Below are 26,208 nucleotides of genomic sequence, written 5' to 3'. Positions count from 1 at the left end.
CAAGACGGTTTAAATGCCCCTTGGTAGAGACGTGCCGGTCGCAGTAGCTTAACAAGACGGATTAGATGCCCCTTGGAAAAGCAGTGGTGGTCGCAGTAGCTTAACAAGACTGTTTAAATGCCCCTTGGTAGAGACGTGCAGGTCACAGAAGTTTAACAAGATGGTTAAAATGCCCTTTGGAAGAGCGGTGGAGGTCGCAGTAGCTTAACAAGACTGTTTAAATGCCCCTTGGAAGAGACATGCAGGTCCCTTTAGCTTAACAAGACGGTTTAAATGCCTCTTGGAAGAGAATTGCAGGTCGCAGAAGCTTAACAAGACGGTTTAAATGCCACTTGGAAGAGACGTGCAGTTCGCAGTAGCTTAACAAGACGGTTTAAATACCCGTTGGAAGAGACGTGAAGTTCGCAGTAGCTTAACAAGACCGATTAAATGCCCCTTGGAAGAGCAGTGGAGGTTGCAGTAGCTTAACAAGACGGTTTAAATGCCCCTTGGAAAAGTGGTGGAGGTTACAGTAGCTTAACAAGACGGTTTAAATGCCCCTTGGAAGAGACGGGCAAGTCGCAGTAGCTTAACAAGACGGCTTAAATGCCCCTTGGAAGAGACTTGCAGGTTGCAGGAGCTTAACAAGTCGGTTTAAATGCCCCTTGGCAGATCGGTGGAGGTCGCAGTAGCTTAACAAGACAGTTTAAATGCCCCTTGGAAGAGACATGCAGGTCGCAGAAGCTTAACAAGTCGGTTTAAATACCCCTTGGAAGAGACGTGCAGTTCGCAGTAGCTTAACAAGACGGTTTAAATGCCCCATGGAAGAGACGTGCAGTTCGCAGTAGCTTAACAAGACGGATTAAATGCCCCTTGGAAGAGCAGTGGAGGTCGCAGTAGCTTAACAAGACGGTTTAAATGCCCCTTGGTAGAGACGTGCAGGTCACAGTAGCTTAACAAGACGGTTAAACTGCCCTTTGGAAGAGCGGTGGAGGTCGCAGTAGCTTAAAAAGACGGTTTAAATGCCCCTTGGAAGATCGGTGGAGGTCGCAGTAGCTTAACAAGACCGTTTAAATGCCCTTTGGAAGAGAAGTGAAGGTCGCAGTAGCTTAACAAGATGGTTAAAATGCCCCTTGGAAGAGACGTGCAGGTCTCAGAAGCTTAACAAGACTGTTTAAATGCCCCTTGGAAGAGACGTGCAGTTCGCAGTCACTTAACAAGACGGTTTAAATGCCCCTTGGAAGAGACATGCAGGTCGCAGTAGCTTAACAAGCTGGTTTAAATGCCACTTGGAAGAGACGTGCAGGTCGCAGTAGCTTAACAAGACGGTTTAAATGCCCCTTGGAAAAGACGTGCAGGTCGCAGTAGCTTAACAAAACAGTTTAAATGCCCCTTGGAAGAGACGTGCAGTTCGCAGTAGCTTATCAAAACGGTTTAAATGCCCCTTGGAAGAGACGTGCAGGTCACAGTAGCTTAACAAGATGGATTAAATGCCCCTTGGAAAAGCAGTGGAGGTCGCAGTAGCTTAACAAGACGGTTTAAATGCTCCTTGGTAGAGACGTGCCGGTCGCAGTAGCTTAACAAGACGGATTAGATGCCCCTTGGAAAAGCAGTGGTGGTCGCAGTAGCTTAACAAGACTGTTTAAATGCCCCTTGGTAGAGACGTGCAGGTCACAGAAGTTTAACAAGATGGTTAAAATGCCCTTTGGAAGAGCGGTGGAGGTCGCAGTAGCTTAACAAGACGGTTTAAATGCCCCTTGGAAGAGACGTGCAGGTCGCAAAAGCTTAACAAGACTGTTTAAATGCCCCTTGGAAGAGACGTGCAGTTCGCAGTAGCTTAACAAGACGGTTTAAATGCCCCTTGGAAGAGACGTGCAGGTCGCAGTAGCTTAACAAGACGGATTAAATGCCCCTTGGAAGAGCAGTGGAGGTCGCAGTAGCTTAACAAGACGGTTTAAATGACCCCTTGGTAGAGATGTGCAGGTCGCAGTAGCTTAACAAGACGGATTAAATGCCCCTTAGAAAAGCAGTGGAGGTCGCAGTAGCTTAACAAGACAGTTTAAATGCCCCTTGGTAAAGACGTGCAGGTCACAGAAGCTTAACAAGATGGTTAAAATGCCCTTTGGAAGAGCGGTAGAGGTCGCAGTAGCTTAACAAGACTGTTTAAATGCCTCGTGGAAGAGACGTGCAAGTCGCAGTAGCTTAACAAGACGGTTTAAATGCCCCTTGGAAGAGACGTGCACGTCGCAGTAGCTTAACAAGACGGTTTAAATACCCTTTGGTTGAGTAGAGCAGGTCGCAGTAGCTTAACAAGACGGTTTAAATGCCCCTTGGAAAACTGGTGGAGGTTACAGTAGTTAAACAAGAAGGTTTAAATGCCCCTTGGAATAGACTTGCAAGTCGCAGTAGCTTAACAAGACTGTTTAAATGCCCCTTGGAAGAGACGTGCAGGTCGCAGTAGCTTAAAAAGACGGTTTAAATGCCCCTTGGAAGAGACATGCAGGTCGCAGTAGCTTAACAAGACGGTTTAAATGCCCCTTGGAAAAGTGGTGGAGGTTACAGTAGCTTAACAAGACGGTTTTAAATGCCCCTTGGAAGAGACGTGCAGGTCGCAGTAGCTTAACAAGACGGTTTAAATGCCCCTTGGAAGAGCGGTGGACGTCGCAGTAGCTTAACAAGACAGTTTAAATGCCACTTGGAAGAGACAAGCAGGACGCAGTAGCTTAATAAGAAGGTTTAAATGACCCTTGGAAGAGGCGTGCAGGTCGCAGTAGCTTAACAAGACGGTTTAAATGCCCCTTGGAAGAGAAATGCAGGTCGCATTAGCTTAAAAAGACGGTTTAAATGCCCCTTGGAAGAGACGTGCAGGTCTCAGTAGCTTAACAGGATTGTTTAAAAGCCCCTTGTAAGAGCGGTGGAGGTCGCAGTAGCTTAAAAAGACGGTTTAAATGCCCCTTGGAAGAGACGTGCAGGTCGCAGAAGCTTAACAAGATGGTTTAAACGCCCCTTGGTAGAGACGTGCAGGTCCCAGTAGCTTAACAAGATGGTTTAAATGCCCCTTGGAAGAGCGGTGGTGGTCGCAGTAGCTTAACAAGACGGTTTACACGCTCCTTGGAAGAGACGTGCAGGTCGCAGTAGCTTAATAAGAAGGTTTAAATACCCCTTGGAAGAGACGTGCAGGTCGCAGTAGCTTAACAAGACGGTTTAAATTCCCCTTGGAAGAGACGTGCAGGTCGCAGTAGCTTAACAAGACGATTTAAATGCCCCTTGGAAGAGACGTGCAGGTCGCAGTAGCTTAATAAGACGGTTTAAATACCTTTTGGAAGAGACATGCAGATCGCAGCAGCTTAACAAGACGCTTTAAATGCCCCTTGCAAGAGACGTGCAGGTCGCAATAGCTTAACAAAACGGTTTAAATGCCCCTTGGAAGAGACGTGCAGGTCGCAGTAGCTTAACAAGACGGTTTAAATGCCCCTTGCAAGAGACATGCAGGTCGCAGTAGCTAAACATGACGATTTAAATGCCCCTTGGAAGAAACGTGCAGGTCAGAGTAGCTTAACAAGACGGCTTAAATGCCACTTGGAAGAGACGTGCAGGTTGCAGGAGCTTAACAAGTCGGTTTAAATGCCCTTTGGCAGAATGGTGGAGGTCGCAGTAGCTTAACAAGACAGTTTAAATGCCCCTTGGAAGGGACATGCAGGTCCCATTAGCTTAACAAGACGGTTTAAATGCCTCTTGGAAGAGAATTGCAGGTCGCAGAAGCTTAAAAAGATGGTTTAAATGCCACTTGGAAGAGACGTGCAGTTCGCAGTAGCTTAACAAGACGGTTTAAATACCCGTTGGAAGAGACGTGAAGTTCGCAGTAGCTTAACAAGACCGATTAAATGCCCCTTGGAAGAGCAGTGGAGGTCGCAGTAGTTTAACAAGACGGTTTAAATGCCCCTTGGAAATGTGGTGGAGGTTACAGTAGCTTAACAAGACGGTTTAAATGCCCCTTGGAAGAGACGGGCAAGTCGCAGTAGCTTAACAAGACGGCTTAAATGCCCCTTGGAAGAGACTTGCAGGTCGCAGGAGCTTAACAAGTCGGTTTAAATGCCCCTTGTCAGAGCGGTGGAGGTCGCAGTAGCTTAACAAGACAGTTTAAATGCCCCTTGGAAGAGACATGCAGGTCGCAGAAGCTTAACAAGTCGGTTTAAATAACCCTTGGAAGAGACGTGCAGTTCGCAGTAGCTTAACAAGACGGTTTAAATGCCCCATGGAAGAGACGTGCAGTTCGCAGTAGCTTAACAAGATGGATTAAATGCCCCTTGGAAGAGCAGTGGAGGTCGCAGTAGCTTAAAAAGACGGTTTAAATGCCCCTTGTAAGAGACGTGCAGGTCGCAGTAGCTTAACAAGCTGGTTTAAATGCCACTTGGAAGAGACGTGCAGGTCGCAGTAGCTTAACAAGACGGTTTAAATGCCCCTTGGAAAAGACGTGCAGGTCGCAGTAGCTTAACAAAACAGTTTAAATGCCCCTTGGAAGAGACGTGCAGGTCGCAGTAGCTTAACAAGACGGTTTAAATGCCCCTTGGAAGAGCGGTGGAGGTCGCAGTAGCTTAACAAGACACTTTAAATGCCCCTTGAAAGAGACATGCAGGTCGCAGCAGCTTAACAAGACGGTTTAAATACCCCTTGGAAGAGAAGTGCAGGTCGCCGTAGCTTAACAAGACGGATTAAATGCCCCTTGGAAGAGACGTGCAGGTCGCAGTAGCTTAACAAAGCTTTTTAAATGCCCCCTGGAAGAGACGTGCAGGTCGCAGTACCTTAACAGGACGGTTTAAATGCCCCTTGGAAAATTGGTGGAGGTTACAGTAGCTTAACAAGACGGTTTAAATGCCCCTTGGAAGAGACGTGCAAGTCGCAGTAGCTTAACAAGACGGCTTAAATGCCCCTTGGAAGAGACGTGCAGGTCGCAGGAGCTTAACAAGTCGGTTTAAATGCTCCTTGGCAGAGCGGTGGAGGTCGCAGTAGCTAAATAAGACAGTTTAAATGCCACTTGGAAGAGACATGCAGGTCGTATTAGCTTAACAATACGGTTTAAATGCCCCTTGGAAGAGAAGTACAGGTCGCAGAAGCTTAACAAGACGTTCTAAATGCCCCACGGTAGAGACGTGCAGTTCGCAGTAGCTTAACAAGATGGTTTAAATGCCCCATGGAAGAGACGTGCAGGTCGCAGTAGCTTAACAAGACGGTTAAAATGCCCCTTGGAGGAGACGTGCAGGTCGCATTAGCTTAACAAGACTGTTTAAATGCCCCTTGGAAGAGACGTGCAGTTCGCAGTAGCTTAACAAGACGGTTTAAATGCCCCTTGGAAGAGACGTGCAGGCCGCAGTAGCTTAACAAGACGGATTAAATGCCCCTTGGAAGAGCAGTGGAGGTCGCAGTAGCTTAACAAGACGGTTTAAATGACCCCTTGGTAGAGACGTGTAGTTCGCAGAAGCTTAACAAGACTGTTTAAATGCCCATTGGAAGAGACGTGCAGTTCGCAGTAGCTTATCAAGACGGTTTAAATGCCCCTTGGAAGAGACGTGCAGGTCGCAGTAGCTTAACAAGACGGATTAAATGCCCCTTGGAAAAGCAGTGGAGGTCGCAGTAGCTTAACAAGATGGTTTAAATGCCCCTTGGTAGAGACGTGCAGGTCGCAGTAGCTTAACAAGACGGTTTAAATGCCCCCTCGAAGAGAGGTGGAGGTGGCAGTAACTTAACAAGACAGTTTAAATGCCCCTTTGAAGAGACGTGCAGGTCGCAGTAGCTTAACAAGACGGTTTAAATGCCCCTTGGAAGAGCGGTGGACGTCGCAGTAGCTTAACAAGACAGTTTAAATGCCCCTTGGAAGAGACATGCAGGACGCAGTAGCTTAATAAGAAGGTTTAAATGACCCATTGAAGAGACGTGCAGGTCGCATTAGCTTAAAAAGACGGTTTAAATGCCCCTTGGAAGAGACGTGCAGGTCTCAGTAGCTTAACAAGACTGTTTAAAAGCCCCTTGGAAGAGCGGTGGAGGTCGCAGTCGCTTAAAAAGACAGTTTAAATGCCCCTTGGAAGAGACGTGCAGGTCGCACTAGCTTAACAAGACGGTTTAAATGCCCCTTGGAAGAGCGGTGGTGGTCGCAGTAGCTTAACAAGACGGTTTACATGCTCCTTGGAAGAGACGTGCAGGTCGCAGTAGCTTAATAAGAAGGTTTAAATGCCCCTTGCAAGAGACATGCAGGTCGCAGTAGCTTAACAAGACGGTTTAAATTCCCCTTGGAAGAGACGTGCAGGTCGCAGTAGCTTAAAAAGACGGTTTACATGCCCCTTGGAAGAGACGTGCAGATCGCAGTAGCTTAATAAGACGGTTTAAATCCCTTTTGGAAGAGACATGCAGGTCGCAGCAGCTTAACAAAACGCTTTAAATGCCCCTTGGAAGAGACGTGCAGATCGCAGTAGCTTAACAAAACGGTTTAAATGCCCCTTGTAAGAGACGATAAGGTCGCTGTAGCTTAACAAGACGGTTTAAATGCCCCTTGTAAGAGACGATAAGGTCGCTGTAGCTTAACAAGACGGTTTAAATGCCCCTTGGAAGAGCGGTGGAGGTCGCAGTAGCTTAACAAGACGGTTTAAATGCCCCTTGGAAGAGCGGTGGAGGTCACAGTAGCTTAACAAGACGCTTTAAATCCCACTTGGAAGAGACGTGCAGGTCACAGCAGCTTAACATGATGGTTTAAATGCCCATTGGAAGAGACGTGCAGGTCGCAGTAGCTTAACTAGACAGTTTAAATGCCCCTTGAAAGAGACGTGCTGGTCGCAGTAGATTAACAAGACGTTTTAAATGCCCCCTGGAAGAGACATGCAGGTCGCAGCAGCTTAACAAGACGTTTTAAATGCCCCTTGGAAGAGACGTGCAGGTCGCAGTAGCTTAACAAGACGGTTTAAATGCCCTTTGGAAGAGACATGCAGGTCGCAGTAGCTTAACAAGACGGTTTAAATGCCCCTTGGAAAAGTGGTGGAGGTTACAGTAGCTGAACAAGAAGGTTTAAATGCCCCTTGGAAGAGACGTGCAGGTCCCAGTAGCTTAACAAAAAGGTTTAAATGCCCCTTGGAAGAGACGTGCAGGTCGCAGTAGCTTAACAAGACGGTTTAAATGCCCCTTGGAAAAGTGGTGGAGGTTACAGTAGCTAAACAAGAAGGTTTAAATGCCCCTTGGAAGAGACATGCAATTCGCAGTAGCTTAACAAGACGGTTTAAATGCCCCTTGGAAGAGACGTGCAGGTCGCAGTAGCTTAAAAAGATGGTTTAAATGCCCCTTGGAAGAGACATGCAGGTCGCAGTAGCTTAACAAGACGGTTTAAATGCCCCTTGGAAAAGTGGTGGAGGTTACAGTAGCTTAACAAGACGGTTTAAATGCCCCTTGGAAGAGACGTGCAAGTCGCAGTAGCTTAACAATATGGTTTAAATTCCCCTTGGAAGAGCGGTGGAGGTCGCTGTAGCTTAATAAGACGGTTTAAATGTCCCTTGGAAGAGACGTGCAGGTCGTAGTAGCTTAACTAGACCGTTTAAATGCCCCTTGGAAGAGAAGTGCAGTTCGCAGTAGCTTAACAAGACAGTTTAAATGCCACATGGAAGAGCGGTGGATGTCGAAGTAAATTAACAAGACAGTTTAAATGCCCCTTGGAAAAGTGGTGGAGGTTACAGTAGCTTAATAAGACGGTTTAAATGCCCCTTGGAAGAGACATGCAAGTGGCAGTAGCTTAAAAAGACGGTTTAAATGCGCCTTGGAAAAGACGTGCAGGTCGCACTAGCTATAAAAGACGGTTTAAATGCCCCTTGGAAGTGACGAGCAGGTCGCAGTAGGCTAACAAGACGGTTTAAATGCCCCCTGGAAGCGAGGTGGAGGTGGCAGTAACTTAACAACACAGTTTAAATGCCCCTTTGAACAGACGTGCAGGTCGCAGTAGCTTAACAAGACGGTTTAAATGCCCCTTGGAAGAGCAGTGGACGTCGCAGTAGCTTAACAAGACAGTTTAAATGCCCCTTGGAGGAGACATGCAGGACGCAGTAGCTTAATAAGAAGGTTTAAATGCCCCTTGGAAGAGAAATGCAGGTTGGATTAGCTTAAAAAGACGGTTTAAATGCCCCTTGGAAGAGACGTGCAGGTCTCAGTAGCTTAACAAGACTGTTTAAAAGCCCCTTTGAAGAGACGTGCAGGTCGCAGTAGCTTAATAAGAAGGTTTAAATGCCCCTTGGAAGAGACATGCAGGTCGCAGTAGCTTAACAAGACGGTTTAAATTCCCCTTGGAAGAGACGTGCAGGTCGCAGTAGCTTAACAAGACGATTTAAATGCCCCTTGGAAGAGACGTGCAGGTCGTAGTAGCTTAATAAAACGGTTTAAATCCCTTTTGGAAGAGACATGCAGGTCGCAGCAGCTTAACAAGAAACTTTAAATGCCCCTTGGAAGAGACGTGCAGGTCGCAATAGCTTAACAAAACGGTTTAAATGTCCCTTGGAAGAGACGTGCAGGTCGCAGTAGCTTAACAAGACGGTTTAAATGCCCCTTGCAAGAGACAAGCAGGTCGCAGTAGCTTAACATGACGATTTAAATGCCCCTTGGAAGAAACGTGCAGGTCGCAGTAGCTTAACAAGACCGTTTAAATGCCCCTTGTAAGAGACGATAAGGTCGCTGTAGCTTAACAAGACGGTTTAAATGCCCCTTGGAAGAGCGGTGGAGGTCGTAGTAGCTTAACAAGACGGTTTAAATGCCCCTTGGAAGAGCGGTGGAGGTCGCAGTAGCTTAACAAGACGGTTTAAATGCCACTTGGAAGAGACGTGCAGGTCACAGCAGCTTAACAAGATGGTTTAAATGCCCATTGGAAGAGACGTGCAGGTCGCAGTAGCTTAACAACATGGTTTAAATGCCACTTGGAAGAGACGTGCAGGTCGCAGTAGCTTAACAAGACTGTTTAAATGCCCCTTGGAAGAGACGTGCAGGTCGCAGTAGCTTAACAATATAGTTTAAATGCCCCTTGGAAGAGACGTGCAGATCGCAGTAGCTTAACAAGACGGTTTAAATGCCCCTTGGAAGAGCGGTGGAGGTCGCAGTAGCTTAACAAGACAGTTTAAATGCCCCTTGAAAGAGACGTGCAGGTCGCAGTAGCTTAACAAGATGTTTTAAATGTCCCTTGGAAGTGCGGCGGAGGTCGCAGTAGCGTAATAAGACGGTTTAAATGCCCCTTGGAAGAGCGGTGGAGGTCGCAGTAGCTTAACAAGACAGTTTAAATGCCCCTTGAAAGAGACATGCAGGTCGCAGCAGCTTAACAAGACGGTTTAAATACCCCTTGGAAGAGAAGTGCAGGTCGCCGTAGCTTAACAAGACGGATTAAATGCCCCTTGGAAGAGACTTGCAGGTCGCAGTAGCTTAACAACACTGTTTAAATACCCCTTGGTAGAGACGTGCAGGTCACAGAAGTTTAACAAGATGGTTAAAATGCCCTTTGGAAGAGCGGTGGAGGTCGCAGTAGCTTAACAAGACGGATTAAATGCCCCTTGGAAGAGCAGTGGAGGTCGCAGTAGCTTAACAAGAAGGTTTAAATGCCCCTTGTAAAGCTGGTGGAGGTTACAGTAGCTAAACAAGAAGGTTTAAATGCCCCTTGGAAGAGACTTGCAAGTCGCAGTAGCTTAACAAGACTGTTTAAATGCCCCTTGGAAGAGACGTGCAGGTCGCAGTAGCTTAAAAAGACGGTTTAAATGCCCCTTGGAAGAGACATGCAGGTCGCAGTAGCTTAACAAGACGGTTTAAATGCCCCTTGGAAAAGTGGTGGAGGTTACGGTAGCTTAACAAGACGGTTTTAAATGCCCCTTGGAAGAGACGTGCAGGTCGCAGTAGCTTAACAAGACGGTTTAAATGCCCCTTGGAAGAGCGGTGGACGTCACAGTAACTTAACAAGACAGTTTAAATGCCACTTGGAAGAGACATGCAGGACGCAGTAGCTTAATAAGAAGGTTTAAATGACCCTTGGAAGAGGCGTGCAGGTCACAGTAGCTTAACAAGACGGTTGAAATGCCCCTTGGAAGAGAAATGCAGGTCGCATTAGCTTAAAAAGACGGTTTAAATGCCCCTTGGAAGAGACGTGCAGGTCTCAGTAGCTTAACAAGACTGTTTAAAAGCCCATTGGAAGAGCGGTGGAGGTCGCAGTAGATTAAAAAGACGGTTTAAATGCCCCTTGGAAGAGACGTGCAGGTCGCAGAAGCTTAACAAGATGGTTTAAACTCCCCTTGGTAGAGACGTGCAGGTCCCAGTAGCTTACAAGATGGTTTAAATGCCCCTTGGAAGAGCGGTGGTGGTCGCAGTTGCTTAACAAGACGGTTTACACGCTCCTTGGAAGAGACGTGCAGGTCGCAGTAGCTTAATAAGAAGGTTTAAATGCCCCTTGGAAGAGACGTGCAGGTCTCAGTAGCTTAACAAGACGGTTTAAATTCCCCTGGAAGAGACGTGCAGGTCGCAGTAGCTTAATAAGACGGTTTAAATCCCTTTTGGAAGAGACATGCAGGTCGCAGCAGCTTAACAAGACGCTTTAAATGCCCCTTGGAAGAGACGTGCAGGTCGCAGTAGCTTAACAAAACGGTTTAAATGCCCCTTGGAAGAGACGTGCAGGTCGCAGTAGCTTAACAAGACGGTTTAAATGCCCCTTGCAAGAGACATGCAGGTCGCAGTAGCTAAACATGACGATTTAAATGCCCCTTGGAAGAAACGTGCAGGTCAGAGTAGCTTAACAAGATGGCTTAAATGCCACTTGGAAGAGACGTGCAGGTTGCAGGAGCTTAACAAGTCGGTTTAAATGCCCATTGGCAGAACGGTGGAGGTCGCAGTAGCTTAACAAGACAGTTTAAATGCCCCTTGGAAGAGACATGCAGGTCCCATTAGCTTAACAAGACGGTTTAAATGCCCCTTGGAAGAGAAGTGCAGGTCGCAGAAGCTTAACAAGACGGTTTAAATGCCACTTGGAAGAGACGTGCAGTTCGCAGTAGCTTAACAAGACAGTTTAAATACCCGTTGGAAGAGACGTGAAGTTCGCAGTAGCTTAACAAGACCGATTAAATGCCCCTTGGAAGAGCAGTGGAGGTCGCAGTAGCTTAACAAGACGGTTTAAATGCCCCTTGGAAAAGTGGTGGAGGTTACAGTAGCTTAACAAGACGGTTTAAATGCCCCTTGGAAGAGACGGGCAAGTCGCAGTAGCTTAACAAGACGGTTTAAATGCCCCTTGGAAGAGACTTGCAGGTCGCAGGAGCTTAACAAGTCGGTTTAAATGCCCCTTGGCAGAGCGGTGGAGGTCGCAGTAGCTTAACAAGACAGTTTAAATGCCCCTTGGAAGTGACATGCAGGTCGCAGAAGCTTAACAAGACGGTTTAAATACCCCTTAGAAGAGACGTGCAGTTCGCAGTAGCTTAACAAGACGGTTTAAATGCCCAATGGAAGAAACGTGCAGTTCGCAGTAGCTTAACAAGACGGATTAAATGCCCCTTGGAAGAGCAGTGGAGGTCGCAGTAGTTTAACAAGACGGTTTAAATGCCCCTTGGTAGAGACGTGCAGGTCACAGTAGCTTAACAAGACGGTTAAAATGCCCTTTGGAAGAGCGGTGGAGGTCGCAGTAGCTTAAAAAGACGTGATGTCCAACTCACTTAATGACTTAATGAGTTCAAGAGAGGCCTGGACGCCTTTCTTGAGAACAATAAAATTACATCTTATGCTTAGTGATAGTTAATTAATCCAGATTGGTGTCGGGAAGTGAATTTTTTCCTCAATGATGTCAATTGGCCTATACCGCATGTTTTGTTTTTTTTTTTTTTGTTTTTTTTTGCGTTCCCCAGGATCAACGCTGCGGAATAGCTGCAGTGCACAAGAAATAGGCTGAACTGGATGGACGCTTGTCTTTTTTCGGCCTTATAAACTATGTAACTATGTAACTATGTAACTATATGACGGTTTAAATGCCCCTTGGAAGATCGGTGGAGTTCGCAGTAGCTTAACAAGACCGTTTAAATGCCCCTTGGAAGAGAAGTGAAGGTCGCAGTAGCTTAACAAGATGGTTAAAATGCCCCTTGGAAGAGACGTGCAGGTCGCAGAAGCTTAACAAGACTGTTTAAATGCCCCTTGGAAGAGACGTGCAGTTCGCAGTCGCTTTACAAGACGGTTTAAATGCCTCTTGGAAGAGACGTGCAGGTCGCAGTAGCTTAACAAGACGGATTAAATGCCCCTTTGAAGAGCAGTGGAGGTCGCAGTAGCTTAACAAGCGAAAATAACCTTGGCACTCGAAAAAATTCTGCTTAAGAAAATTTATTGCAGTCCATATTAATATACAGTGAACAATACGTTAACGTTTCGGTCTACACGACCTTCTTCAGTTGACTGAAAAATGGACAAATAAAGAAAATATAAACAAAAGAATACAGAAAATCTCTGTTGAAAAACCGTATTTAAACATATGCAAAAGACATACAATGTTACAAATCTACGGAGGAAGGGGTAATGGGGTATAGGGGAACAGTTAGACAAATAGAGGGCAACACAAAAGGAGGGAGGAAGAGGGAAAGGCCATTTTAAGTGTAGGACCTACCCGTATATTCGTATCAATGATATAAGGAAAGATAAGCTGGAGGAGTCAACTAGGACAGCCTGGAGGGAGAACAGTAAATATGTGTGATACTAGGGTAAAAGCCATGTTGGAGGCAGCGCGATGAAACATATATATAGAGAAAGCATATAAAGCAAATGGCCAGTTTAGGAAGAAAGACCCGGGCATGTACCTGCTAAGGAGCTCAAAAGGGACTCAGGACCGGCAGCGCGGCATCCACCGCTAGATGCTGTGGTTTGGAGCGGGAGGGAGGGCATTTAAATATGGAGGGGGATGATTGAAGAGCCAATCATCTACGAGAGCGCTAAATTCCGCGATTGCGCATGTCCGGAAGTAACCTGAGTCACGTGACCGGAAGAAACGGAGAACAGGTCACGTGTGCGTTCCATTGGACTAAAGCTTGCGTTCCACACTAGGAACGAGCGGCGCAAGGCTAGTAACGGAGTGTGAACCGTTCAGATAAGGTGCTGGAGGGGTACAGAAGCAGGAGGTGAAGACGGGGGAGGACCAGGCAATAGGCAAATCTGCAAAAAAGGAGAAGGCATATGTCAATGAGATGAACAGGCATGAGTATGATAACAAGACAATCTGATAAATAGAATTACAGATAATAATATAATACAGCAACACCTGAATAGGTTACAGAACTAGGCATAGATGACAAAGTATTGCATAAAAGATCCACAGAAAAAGACAACAAGTTAACAATGGCAAGGTACTGTGGGGTAAGTCTTCAGATAAAGGACATTAAGTCATAATCCCTGTTCAAGCCCCTTGGGGAAAGGGAATCCAACTCATGGATCCAAAATGCCTCTCGTTGTTTAAGGAGGCGGATACGATCGCCACCCCGCCGGGGTGGTGGAACCTGTTCAAGCACCTGAAACCTAAGTTGGGAGATGTTGTGGCCTGTTGATATGAAGTGGTGGGGTATTGGCAAGAGAAGGTTCTTGCAACGGATTGTGGACTTATGTTTGGAAATTCTGTCACGTATAGGTTGGGTAGTTTCACCCACATATAGGAGTCCACAAGGGCATTTAATTAAATACACTACATACGAGCTCTCACAGGTGAAGAAACCTTTGATGTTGTATTTCCGTCCAGAATGGGGATGGTGTATGAGGTTACCTTTTAAGACATTGTTACACTGCCTACACTGTAGACACGGGAAAGTACCCATTTTGGGGTTCTGAAGGAAACGTTGGGTGGATTTGGGTCGACTTATGCCAATATCAGCTCGGATGAGTGAATCTCTGAGATCACTAGCTTCCGAAATCCTTTCATGCCCTGCTTTAAACGAGCCCCCAATCTCAGAGATTCACTCATCCGAGCTGATATTGGCACAAGTCGACCCAAATCCACCCAACGTTTTCTTCAGAACCCCAAAATGGGTACTTTCCCGTGTCTACAGTGTAGGCAGTGTAACAATGTCTTAAAAGGTAACCTCATACACCATCCCCATTCTGGACGGAAATACAACATCAAAGGTTTCTTCACCTGTGAGAGCTTGTATGTAGTGTATTTAATTAAATGCCCTTGTGGACTCCTATATGTGGGTGAAACTACCCAACCTACATGTGACAGAATTTCCAAACATAAGTCCACAATCCGTTGCAAGAACCTTCTCTTGCCAATACCCCACCACTTCATATCAACAGGCCACAACATCTCCCAACTTAGGTTTCAGGTGCTTGAACAGGTTCCACCACCCCGGCGGGGTGGCGATCGTATCCGCCTCCTTAAACAACGAGAGGCATTTTGGATCCATGAGTTGGATTCCCTTTCCCCAAGGGGCTTGAACAGGGATTATGACTTAATGTCCTTTATCTGAAGACTTACCCCACAGTACCTTGCCATTGTTAACTTGTTGTCTTTTCCTGTGGATCTCTTATGCAATACTTTGTCATCTATGCCTAGTTCTGTAACCTATTCAGGTGTTGCTGTATTATATTATTATCTGTAATTCTATTTATCATATTGTCTTGTTATCATACTCATGCCTGTTCATCTCATTAACATATGCCTTCTCCTTTTTTGCAGATTTGCCTATTGCCTGGTCCTTCCCCGTCTTCCCCTCCTGCTCCTGTACCCCTCCAGCACCTTATCTGAACGGTTCACACTCCGTTACTAGCCTTGCGCCGCTCGTTCCTAGTGTGGAACGCAAGCTTTAGTCCAATGGAACGCACACGTGACCTGTTCTCCGTTCCTTCCGGTCACGTGACTCAGGTTACTTCTGGATTAGAGATGAGCGTTGTTCTACTCGAACTGTTCGCCAATCTCAAATTCGAGCTGTTTTGGGCGGTGTTCGAGCCGTTCGGCGAACACGAACAATTTGAGAAAAATTCGGCTGTTCGAGGTTATGTTCGATAACTGTTCGTGCACCAAAATCATAACTGGATTTTTTCTCAGTAATGATGAAAATTAATGTTAATACGCAGTTTGAGTGTACAGCGGGGTGGGGGGAGGGGCAGGGGATGGATCTCTGCAGGAACAATGAAGATCTCCATTTTTTTTTTCTCTTTCCCGCATTTACAGTGGGGAGGTGCAATCTGTCAGCCTATCAGCAGCGCACACACGGAGCGAAGTGCTTTTTTTCACACAAGCAAGGGCATGTGTCATTGGCAGTGTATGTCACATGTCCTTGCCCTATAAGATCAAGCCATTTTCCCCGTCGCCACCATTTTCTCACTGCTGCAGCTGCGTGTTAGACGGCACCACTGTTGCTGTGTGCGCTATACCTTGTTAAATTCAAGCCAATTTTCGCACAAATCTACAGATAGCTTGGGAGTAGGGAATAGTTGTGATTGCAGTCCTTTTAAGGACTAGGTTACAGCATTTCCTATGACTTTTATCAGGCAGGTCTGTGCTCTTAAATAGATAGGTTGTGGGAGTAAAGACTAATTGTAATTGGAGTCCTTTTCAGGACTAGGTTACATCAGTTACTATCAGTTTTTGCCAGGCAGGTCTGTGCCAGTGCTGTGCAAGTTTTTTTCACAGCATTTGGCTGAATATAGCAAAGCTAATCCTTTTTGGCCTATTGCAGAGTGTGTTAGTCAGTGGAGTAGCCTATCTGTGTTGCAAGATATACCACCTGTGTATAGAATACCAATTTTTTTACTGCACCTAGTGAAGTAAAATCTTTTGGGCATAGCATCATTCTATTAGTCCATCTATACTGACCTCCATAAGGTTGCAAATTGAATATAATTTTTTTCTGCATCTAGCTCTGAAAAAATATTGGGCTTCTAGCTGTGTGTGGGACTTGTTGTATTAGTCCATCTATACTGACCTCCATCAGGTTGCAAACTGAATATATTTTTTTCTGCATCTACCTCTGAAAAAATATTGGGCTTCTAGCTGTGTGTGGGACTTGTTCTATTAATCCATCTATACAGACCTCCATCAGGTTGCAAACTGAATATATTTTTTTCTGCATCTACCTCTGAAAAAATATTGGGCTTCTAGCTGTGTGTGGGACTTGTTGTATTAGTCCATCTATACTGACGTCCATCAGGTTGCAAATTAAAAATAATTTTTATCTGCATCTACAGTACCTCTGAAAAAAATATTTGGGCTTCTAGCTGTGTGTGGGACTTGTTCTATTAGTCCATCTATACTGACCTCCATCAGGTTGCAAATTGAATATAATTTTTATCTGCATCTAGCTCTGAAAAAATATTTGGCCTTCTAGCAGTGTGTGGGAGTTTCTCTATTAGTCCATCTATACTGACCTCCATCAGGTTGCAAATTAAAAATAATTTTTATCTGTATCTACCTCTGAAAAAATATTTGGGCTTCTAGCTGTGTGTGGGACTTGTTCTATTAATCCATCTATACAGACCTCCATCAGGTTGCAAACTGAATATTTTTTTTTCTGCATCTACCTCTGAAAAAATATTGGGCTTCTAGCTGTGTGTGGGACTTGTTGTATTAGTCCATCCATACTGACCTCCATCAGGTTGCAAACTGAATATATTTTTTTCTGCATCTACCTCTGAAAAAATATTGGGCTTCTAGCTGTGTGTGGGACTTGTTCTATTAATCCATCTATACAGACCTCCATCAGGTTGCAAACTGAATATATTTTTTTCTGCATCTACCTCTGAAAAAATATGTGGCCTTCTAGCAGTGTGTGGGACTTTCTCTATTAGTTCATCTATACTGACCTCCATCAGGTTGCAAACTGAATATCATTTTTTTCTGCATCTAGCTCTGAAAAAATATTTGGCCTTCTAGCAGTGTGTGGGACTTTCTCTATTAGTCCATCTATACTGACCTCCATCAGGTTGCAAATTCAAAATAATTTTTTGTCTGCATCTAGCTCTGAAAAAATATTGGGCTTCTAGCTGTGTGTGGGGCTTGTTGTATTAGTCCATCTATACTGACCTCCATCAGGTTGCAAATTAAAAATAATTTTTATCTGCATCTACAGTACCTCTGAAAAAATATTTGGGCTTCTAGCTGTGTGTGGGACTTGTTCTATTAGTCCATCTATACTGACCTCCATCAGGTTGCAAATTGAATATAATTTTTATCTGCATCTAGCTCTGAAAAAATATTTGGCCTTCTAGCAGTGTGTGGGACTTTCTCTATTAGTCCATCTATACTGACCTCCATCAGGTTGCAAACTGAATATATTTTTTTCTGCATCTACCTCTGAAAAAATATTGGGCTTCTAGCTGTGTGTGGGACTTTCTCTATTAGTCCATCTATACTGACCTCCATCAGGTTGCAAATTCAAAATAATTTTTTGTCTGCATCTAGCTCTGAAAAAATATTGGGCTTCTAGCTGTGTGTGGGACTTGTTGTATTAGTCCATCTATACTGACTTCCATCAGGTTGCAAATTAAAAATAATTTTTATCTGCATCTACCTCTGAAAAAATATTTGGGCTTCTAGCTGTGTGTGGGACTTGTTGTATTAGTCCATCTATACTGACCTCCATCAGGTTGCAAACTGAATATATTTTTTTCTGCATCTACCTTTGAAAAAATATTGGGCTTCTAGCTGTGTGTGGGACTTGTTGTATTAGTCCATCTATACTGACCTCCATCAGGTTGCAAACTGAATATATTTTTTTCTGCATCTACCTTTGAAAAAATATTGGGCTTCTAGCTGTGTGTGGGACTTTCTCTATTAGTCCATCTATACTGACCTCCATCAGGTTGCAAACTAAATATAATTTTTTTCACAGCATCTAGCTCTGAAAAAATATTTGGCCTTCTAGCAGTGTGTGGGCCTTTCTCTATTAGTCCATCTATACTGACCTCCATCAGGTTGCAAATTCAAAATATTTTTTTGTCTGCATCTAGCTCTGAAAAAATATTGGGCTTCTAGCTGTGTGTGGGACTTGTTGTATTAGTCCATCTATACTGACCTCCATCAGGTTGCAAATTAAAAATAATTTTTATCTGCATCTACAGTACCTCTGAAAAAATATTTGGGCTTCTAGCTGTGTGTGGGACTTGTTCTATTAGTCCATCTATACCGACCTCCATCAGGTTGCAAATTGAATATAATTTTTATCTGCATCTAGCTCTGAAAAAATATTTGGCCTTCTAGCAGTGTGTGGGACTTTCTCTATTAGTCCATCTATACTGACCTCCATCAGGTTGCAAATTAAAAATAATTTTTATCTGCATCTACCTCTGAAAAAATATTTGGGCTTCTAGCTGTGTGTGGGACTTGTTCTATTAGTCCATCTATACTGACCTCCATCAGGTTGCAAATTGAGTATAATTTTTATCTGCATCTAGCTCTGAAAAAATATTTGGCCTTCTAGCAGTGTGTGGGACTTTCTCTATTAGTCCATCTATACTGACCTCCATCAGGTTGCAAATTAAAAATAATTTTTATCTGCATCTACCTCTGAAAAAATATTTGGGCTTCTAGCTGTGTGTGGGACTTGTTCTATTAATCCATCTATACAGACCTCCATCAGCTTGCAAACTGAATATATTTTTTTCTGCATCTACCTCAGAAAAAATATTGGGCTTCTAGCTGTGTGTGGGACTTTCTCTATTAGTCCATCTATACTGACCTCCATCAGGTTGCAAATTAAAAATAATTTTTATCTGCATCTACCTCTGAAAAAATATTTGGGCTTCTAGCTGTGTGTGGGACTTGTTCTATTAGTCCATCTATACTGACCTCCATCAGGTTGCAAATTGAGTATAATTTTTATCTGCATCTAGCTCTGAAAAAATATTTGGCCTTCTAGCAGTGTGTGGGACTTTCTCTATTAGTCCATCTATACTGACCTCCATCAGGTTGCAAATTAAAAATAATTTTTATCTGCATCTACCTCTGAAAAAATATTTGGGCTTCTAGCTGTGTGTGGGACTTGTTCTATTAATCCATCTATACAGACCTTCATCAGCTTGCAAACTGAATATATTTTTTTCTGCATCTACCTCAGAAAAAATATTGGGCTTCTAGCTGTGTGTGGGACTTTCTCTATTAGTCCATCTATACTGACCTCCATCAGGTTGCAAATTCAAAATAAGTTTTTGTCTGCATCTAGCTCTGAAAAAATATTGGGCTTCTAGCTGTGTGTGGGACTTGTTGTATTAGTCCATCTATACTGACCTCCATCAGGTTGCAAATTAAAAATAATTTTTATCTGCATCTACCTCTGAAAAAATATTTGGGCTTCTAGCTGTGTGTGGGACTTGTTGTATTAGTCCATCTATACTGACCTCCATCAGGTTGCAAACTGAATAAATTTTTTTCTGCATCTACCTCTGAAAAAATATTAGCCTTCTAGCTGTGTGTGGGACTTTCTCTATTAGTCCATCTATACTGACCTCCATCAGGTTGCAAATTCAAAATAATTTTTTGTCTGCATCTAGCTCTGAAAAAATATTGGGCTTCTAGCTGTGTGTGGGACTTGTTGTATTAGTCCATCTATACTGACCTCCATCAGGATGCAAATTAAAAATAATTTTTATCTGCATCTACAGTACCTCTGAAAAAATATTTGGGCTTCTAGTTGTGTGTGGGACTTGTTCTATTAGTCCATCTATACTGACCTCCATCAGGTTGCAAATTGAATATAATTTTTATCTGCATCTAGCTCTGAAAAAATATTTGGCCTTCTAGCAGTGTGTGGGACTTTCTCTATTAGTCCATCTATACTGACCTCCATCAGGTTGCAAATTAAAAATAATTTTTATCTGCATCTACCTCTGAAAAAATATTTGGGCTTCTAGCTGTGTGTGGGACTTGTTCTATTAGTCCATCTATACTGACCTCCATCAGGTTGCAAATTGAATATAATTTTTATCTGCATCTAGCTCTGAAAAAATATTTGGCCTTCTAGCAGTGTGTGGGACTTTCTCTATTAGTCCATCTATACTGACCTCCATCAGGTTGCAAATTAAAAATAATTTTTATCTGCATCTACCTCTGAAAAAATATTTGGGCTTCTAGCTGTATGTGGGACTTGTTCTATTAATCCATCTATACAGACCTCCACCAGGTTGCAAACTGAATATATTTTTTTCTGCATCTACCTCTGAAAAAATATTGGGCTTCTAGCTGTGTGTGGGACTTTCTCTATTAGTCCATCTATACTGACCTCCATCAGGTTGCAAATTCAAAATTATTTTTTGTCTGCATCTAGCTCTGAAAAAGTATTGGGCTTCTAGCTGTGTGTGGGACTTGTTGTATTAGTCCATCTATAGTGACCTCCATCAGGTTGCAAATTAAAAATAATTTTTATCTGCATCTACAGTACCTCTGAAAAAATATTTGGGCTTCTAGCTGTGTGTGGGACTTGTTCTATTAGTCCATCTATACTGACCTCCATCAGGTTTCAAATTGAATATAATTTTTATCTGCATCTAGCTCTGAAAAAATATTTGGCCTTCCAGCAGTGTGTGGGACTTTCTCTATTAGTCCATCTATACTGACCTCCATCAGGTTGCAAATTAAAAATAATTTTTATCTGCATCTACCTCTGAAAAAATATTTGGGCTTCTAGCTGTGTGTGGGACTTGTTCTATTAATCCATCTATACAGACCTCCATCAGGTTGCAAACTGAATATATTTTTTTCTGCATTTACCTCTGAAAAAATATTGGGCTTCTAGCTGTGTGTGGGACTTTCTCTATTAGTCCATCTATACTGACCTCCATCAGGTTGCAAATTCAAAATAATTTTTTGTCTGCATCTAGCTCTGAAAAAATATTGGGCTTCTAGCTGTGTGTGGGACTTGTTGTATTAGTCCATCTATACTGACCTCCATCAGGTTGCAAATTAAAAATAATTTTTATCTGCATCTACCTCTGAAAAAATATTTGGGCTTCTAGCTGTGTGTGGGACTTGTTGTATTAGTCCATCTATACTGACCTCCATCAGGTTGCAAACTGAATAAATTTTTTTCTGCATCTACCTCTGAAAAAATATTGGGCTTCTAGCTGTGTGTGGGACTTTCTCTATTAGTCCATCTATACTGACCTCCATCAGGTTGCAAATTCAAAATAATTTTTTGTCTGCATCTAGCTCTGAAAAAATATTGGGCTTCTAGCTGTGTGTGGGACTTGTTGTATTAGTCCATCTATACTGACCTCCATCAGGATGCAAATTAAAAATAATTTTTATCTGCATCTACAGTACCTCTGAAAAAATATTTGGGCTTCTAGTTGTGTGTAGCACTTGTTCTATTAGTCCATCTATACTGACCTCCATCAGGTTGCAAATTGAATATAATTTTTATCTGCATCTAGCTCTGAAAAAATATTTGGCCTTCTAGCAGTGTGTGGGACTTTCTCTATTAGTCCATCTATACTGACCTCCATCAGGTTGCAAATTAAAAATAATTTTTATCTGCATCTACCTCTGAAAAAATATTTGGGCTTCTAGCTGTGTGTGGGACTTGTTCTATTAGTCCATCTATACTGACCTCCATCAGGTTGCAAATTGAATATAATTTTTATCTGCATCTAGCTCTGAAAAAATATTTGGCCTTCTAGCAGTGTGTGGGACTTTCTCTATTAGTCCATCTATACTGACCTCCATCAGGTTGCAAATTAAAAATAATTTTTATCTGCATCTACCTCTGAAAAAATATTTGGGCTTCTAGCTGTGTGTGGGACTTGTTCTATTAGTCCATCTATACTGACCTCCATCAGGTTGCAAATTGAATATAATTTTTATCTGCATCTAGCTCTGAAAAAATATTTGGCCTTCTAGCAGTGTGTGGGACTTTCTCTATTAGTCCATCTATACTGACCTCCATCAGGTTGCAAATTAAAAATAATTTTTATCTGCATCTACCTCTGAAAAAATATTTGGGCTTCTAGCTGTGTGTGGGACTTGTTCTATTAATCCATCTATACAGACCTCCATCAGGTTGCAAACTGAATATATTTTTTTCTGCATCTACCTCTGAAAAAATATTGGGCTTCTAGCTGTGTGTGGGACTTTCTCTATTAGTCCATCTATACTGACCTCCATCAGGTTGCAAATTCAAAATTATTTTTTGTCTGCATCTAGCTCTGAAAAAGTATTGGGCTTCTAGCTGTGTGTGGGACTTGTTGTATTAGTCCATCTATACTGACCTCCATCAGGTTGCAAATTAAAAATAATTTTTATCTGCATCTACAGTACCTCTGAAAAAATATTTGGGCTTCTAGCTGTGTGTGGGACTTGTTCTATTAGTCCATCTATACTGACCTCCATCAGGTTGCAAATTGAATATAATTTTTATCTGCATCTAGCTCTGAAAAAATATTTGGCCTTCTAGCAGTGTGTGGGACTTTCTCTATTAGTCCATCTATACTGACCTCCATCAGGTTGCAAATTAAAAATAATTTTTATCTGCATCTACCTCTGAAAAAATATTTGGGCTTCTAGCTGTGTGTGGGACTTGTTCTATTAATCCATCTATACAGACCTCCATCAGGTTGCAAACTGAATATATTTTTTTCTGCATTTACCTCTGAAAAAATATTGGGCTTCTAGCTGTGTGTGGGACTTTCTCTATTAGTCCATCTATACTGACCTCCATCAGGTTGCAAATTAAAAATAATTTTTATCTGCATCTACCTCTGAAAAAATATTTGGGCTCTAGCTGTGTGTGGGACTTTCTCTATTAGTCCATCTATACTGACCTCCATCAGGTTGCAAATTAAAAATAATTTTTATCTGCATCTACCTCTGAAAAAATATTTGGGCTTCTAGCTGTGTGTGGGACTTGTTCTATTAGTCCATCTATACTGACCTCCATCAGGTTGCAAATTGAATATAATTTTTATCTGCATCTAGCTCTGAAAAAATATTTGGCCTTCTAGCAGTGTGTGGGACTTTCTCTATTAGTCCATCTATACTGACCTCCATCAGGTTGCAAATTAAAAATAATTTTTATCTGCATCTACCTCTGAAAAAATATTTGGCCTTCTAGCTGTGTGTGGGACTTGTTCTATTAATCCATCTATACAGACCTCCATCAGGTTGCAAACTGAATATATTTTTTTCTGCATTTACCTCTGAAAAAATATTGGGCTTCTAGCTGTGTGTGGGACTTTCTCTATTAGTCCATCTATACTGACCTCCATCAGGTTGCAAATTCAAAATAATTTTTTGTCTGCATCTAGCTCTGAAAAAATATTTGGGCTTCTAGCTGTGTGTGGGACTTGTTGTATTAGTCCATCTATACTGACCTCCATCAGGTTGCAAATTAAAAATAATTTTTATCTGCATCTACCTCTGAAAAAATATTTGGGCTTCTAGCTGTGTGTGGGACTTGTTCTATTAATCCATCTATACAGACCTCCATCAGGTTGCAAACTGAATATATTTTTTTCTGCATCTACCTCTGAAAAAATATTGGGCTTCTAGCTGTGTGTGGGAATTTCTCTATTAGTCCATCTATACTGACCTCCATCAGGTTGCAAATTCAAAATAATTTTTTGTCTGCATCTTGCTCTGAAAAAATATTGGGCTTCTAGCTGTGTGTGGGACTTGTTGTATTAGTCCATCTATACTGACCTCCATCAGGTTGCAAATTAAAAATAATTTTTATCTGCATCTACCTCTGAAAAAATATTTGGGCTTCTAGCTGTGTGTGGGACTTGTTCTATTAGTCCATCTATACTGACCTCCATCAGGTTGCAAATTGAATATAATTTTTATCTGCATCTAGCTCTGAAAAAATATTTGGCCTTCTAGCAGTGTGTGGGACTTTCTCTATTAGTCCATCTATACTGACCTCCATCAGGTTGCAAATTAAAAATAATTTTTATCTGCATCTACCTCTGAAAAAATATTTGGGCTTCTAGCTGTTGTGGGACTTGTTCTATTAATCCATCTATACAGACCTCCATCAGGTTGCAAACTGAATATATTTTTTTCTGCATCTACCTCTGATAAAATATTGGGCTTCTAGCTGTGTGTTGGACTTTCTCTATTAGTCCATCTATACTGACCTCCATCAGGTTGCAAATTCAAAATAATTTTTTGTCTACATCTAGCTCTGAAAAAATATTGGGCTTCTAGCTGTGTGTGGGACTTGTTGTATTAGTCCATCTATACTGACCTCCATCAGGTTGCAAATTAAAAATAATTTTTATCTGCATCTACAGTACCTCTGAAAAAATATTTGGGATTCTAGCTGTGTGTGGGACTTGTTCTATTAGTCCATCTATACTGACCTCCATCAGGTTTCAAATTGAATATAATTTTTATCTGCATCTAGCTCTGAAAAAATATTTGGCCTTCTAGCAGTGTGTGGGACTTTCTCTATTAGTCCATCTATACTGACCTCCATCAGGTTGCAAATTAAAAATAATTTTTATCTGCATCTACCTCTGAAAAAATATTTGGGCTCTAGCTGTGTGTGGGACTTTCTCTATTAGTCCATCTATACTGACCTCCAACAGGTTGCAAATTGAATATAATTTTTATCTGCATCTAGCTCTGAAAAAATATTTGGCCTTCTAGCAGTTTGTGGGACTTTCTCTATTAGTCCATCTATACTGACCTCCATCAGGTTGCAAATTAAAAATAATTTTTATCTGCATCTACCTCTGAAAAAATATTTGGGCTTCTAGCTGTGTGTGGGACTTGTTCTATTAATCCATCTATACAGACCTCCATCAGGTTGCAAACTGAATATATGTTTTTCTGGATCTACCTCTGAAAAAATATTGGGCTTCTAGCTGTGTGTGGGACTTGTTGTATTAGTCCATCTATACTGACCTCCATCAGGTTGCAAATTGAATATAATTTTTATCTGCATCTAGCTCTGAAAAAATATTTGGCCTTCTAGCAGTGTGTGGGACTTTCTCTATTAGTCCATCTATACTGACCTCCATCAGGTTGCAAATTAAAAATAATTTTTATCTACATCTACCTCTGAAAAAATATTTGGGCTTCTAGCTGTGTGTGGGACTTGTTCTATTAGTCCATCTATACTGACCTCCATCAGGTTGCAAATTGAATATAATTTTTATCTGCATCTAGCTCTGAAAAAATATTTGGCCTTCTAGCAGTGTGTGGGACTTTCTCTATTAGTCCATCTATACTGACCTCCATCAGGTTGCAAATTAAAAATAATTTTTATCTGCATCTACCTCTGAAAAAATATTTGGGATTCTAGCTGTGTGTGGGACTTGTTCTATTAATCCATCTATACAGACCTCCATCAGGTTGCAAACTGAATATATTTTTTTCTGCATCTACCTCTGAAAAAATATGTGGCCTTCTAGCAGTGTGTGGGACTTTCTCTATTAGTCCATCTATACTGACCTCCATCAGGTTGCAAATTCAAAATAATTTTTTGTCTGCATCTAGCTCTGAAAAAAATATTGGGCTTCTAGCTGTGTGTGGGACTTGTTGTATTAGTCCATCTATACTGACCTCCATCAGGTTGCAAACTGAATATATTTTTTTCTGCATCTACCTCTGAAAAAATATTGGGCTTCTAGCTGTGTGTGGGACTTGTTCTATTAATCCATCTATACAGACCTCCATCAGGTTGCAAACTGAATATATTTTTTTCTGCATCTACCTCTGAAAAAATATTGGGCTTCTAGCTGTGTGTGGGACTTGTTCTATTAATCCATCTATACAGACCTCCATCAGGTTGCAGACTGAATATATTTTTTTCTGCATCTACCTCTGAAAAAATATTGGGCTTCTAGCTGTGTGTGGGACTTGTTGTATTAGTCCATCTATACTGACCTCCATCAGGTTGCAAACTGAATATATTTTTTTCTCCATCTACCTCTGAAAAAATATTGGGCCTTCTAGCAGTGTGTGGGACTTTCTCTATTAGTCCATCTATACTGACCTCCATCAGGTTGCAAATTCAAAATAATTTTTTGTCTGCATCTAGCTCTGAAAAAATATTGGGCTTCTAGCTGTGTGTGGGACTTGTTGTATTAGTCCATTTATACTGACCTCCATCAGGTTGCAAACTGAATATATTTCTTTCTGCATCTACCTCTGAAAAAATATTGGGCTTCTAGCTGTGTGTGGGACTTGTTCTATTAATCCATCTATACAGACCTCCATCAGGTTGCAAACTGAATATATTTTTTTCTACATCTACCTCTGAAAAAATATTGGGCTTCTAGCTGTGT

The sequence above is a fragment of the Phyllobates terribilis genome, unplaced genomic scaffold, assembly GCF_046119375.1.
Source record: "Phyllobates terribilis strain yellow unplaced genomic scaffold, ASM4611937v1 Scaffold_15__1_contigs__length_34870131, whole genome shotgun sequence".
NCBI lineage: Eukaryota > Metazoa > Chordata > Amphibia > Anura > Dendrobatidae > Phyllobates > Phyllobates terribilis.
Note: the sequence above shows the minus strand (reverse complement) of the source record.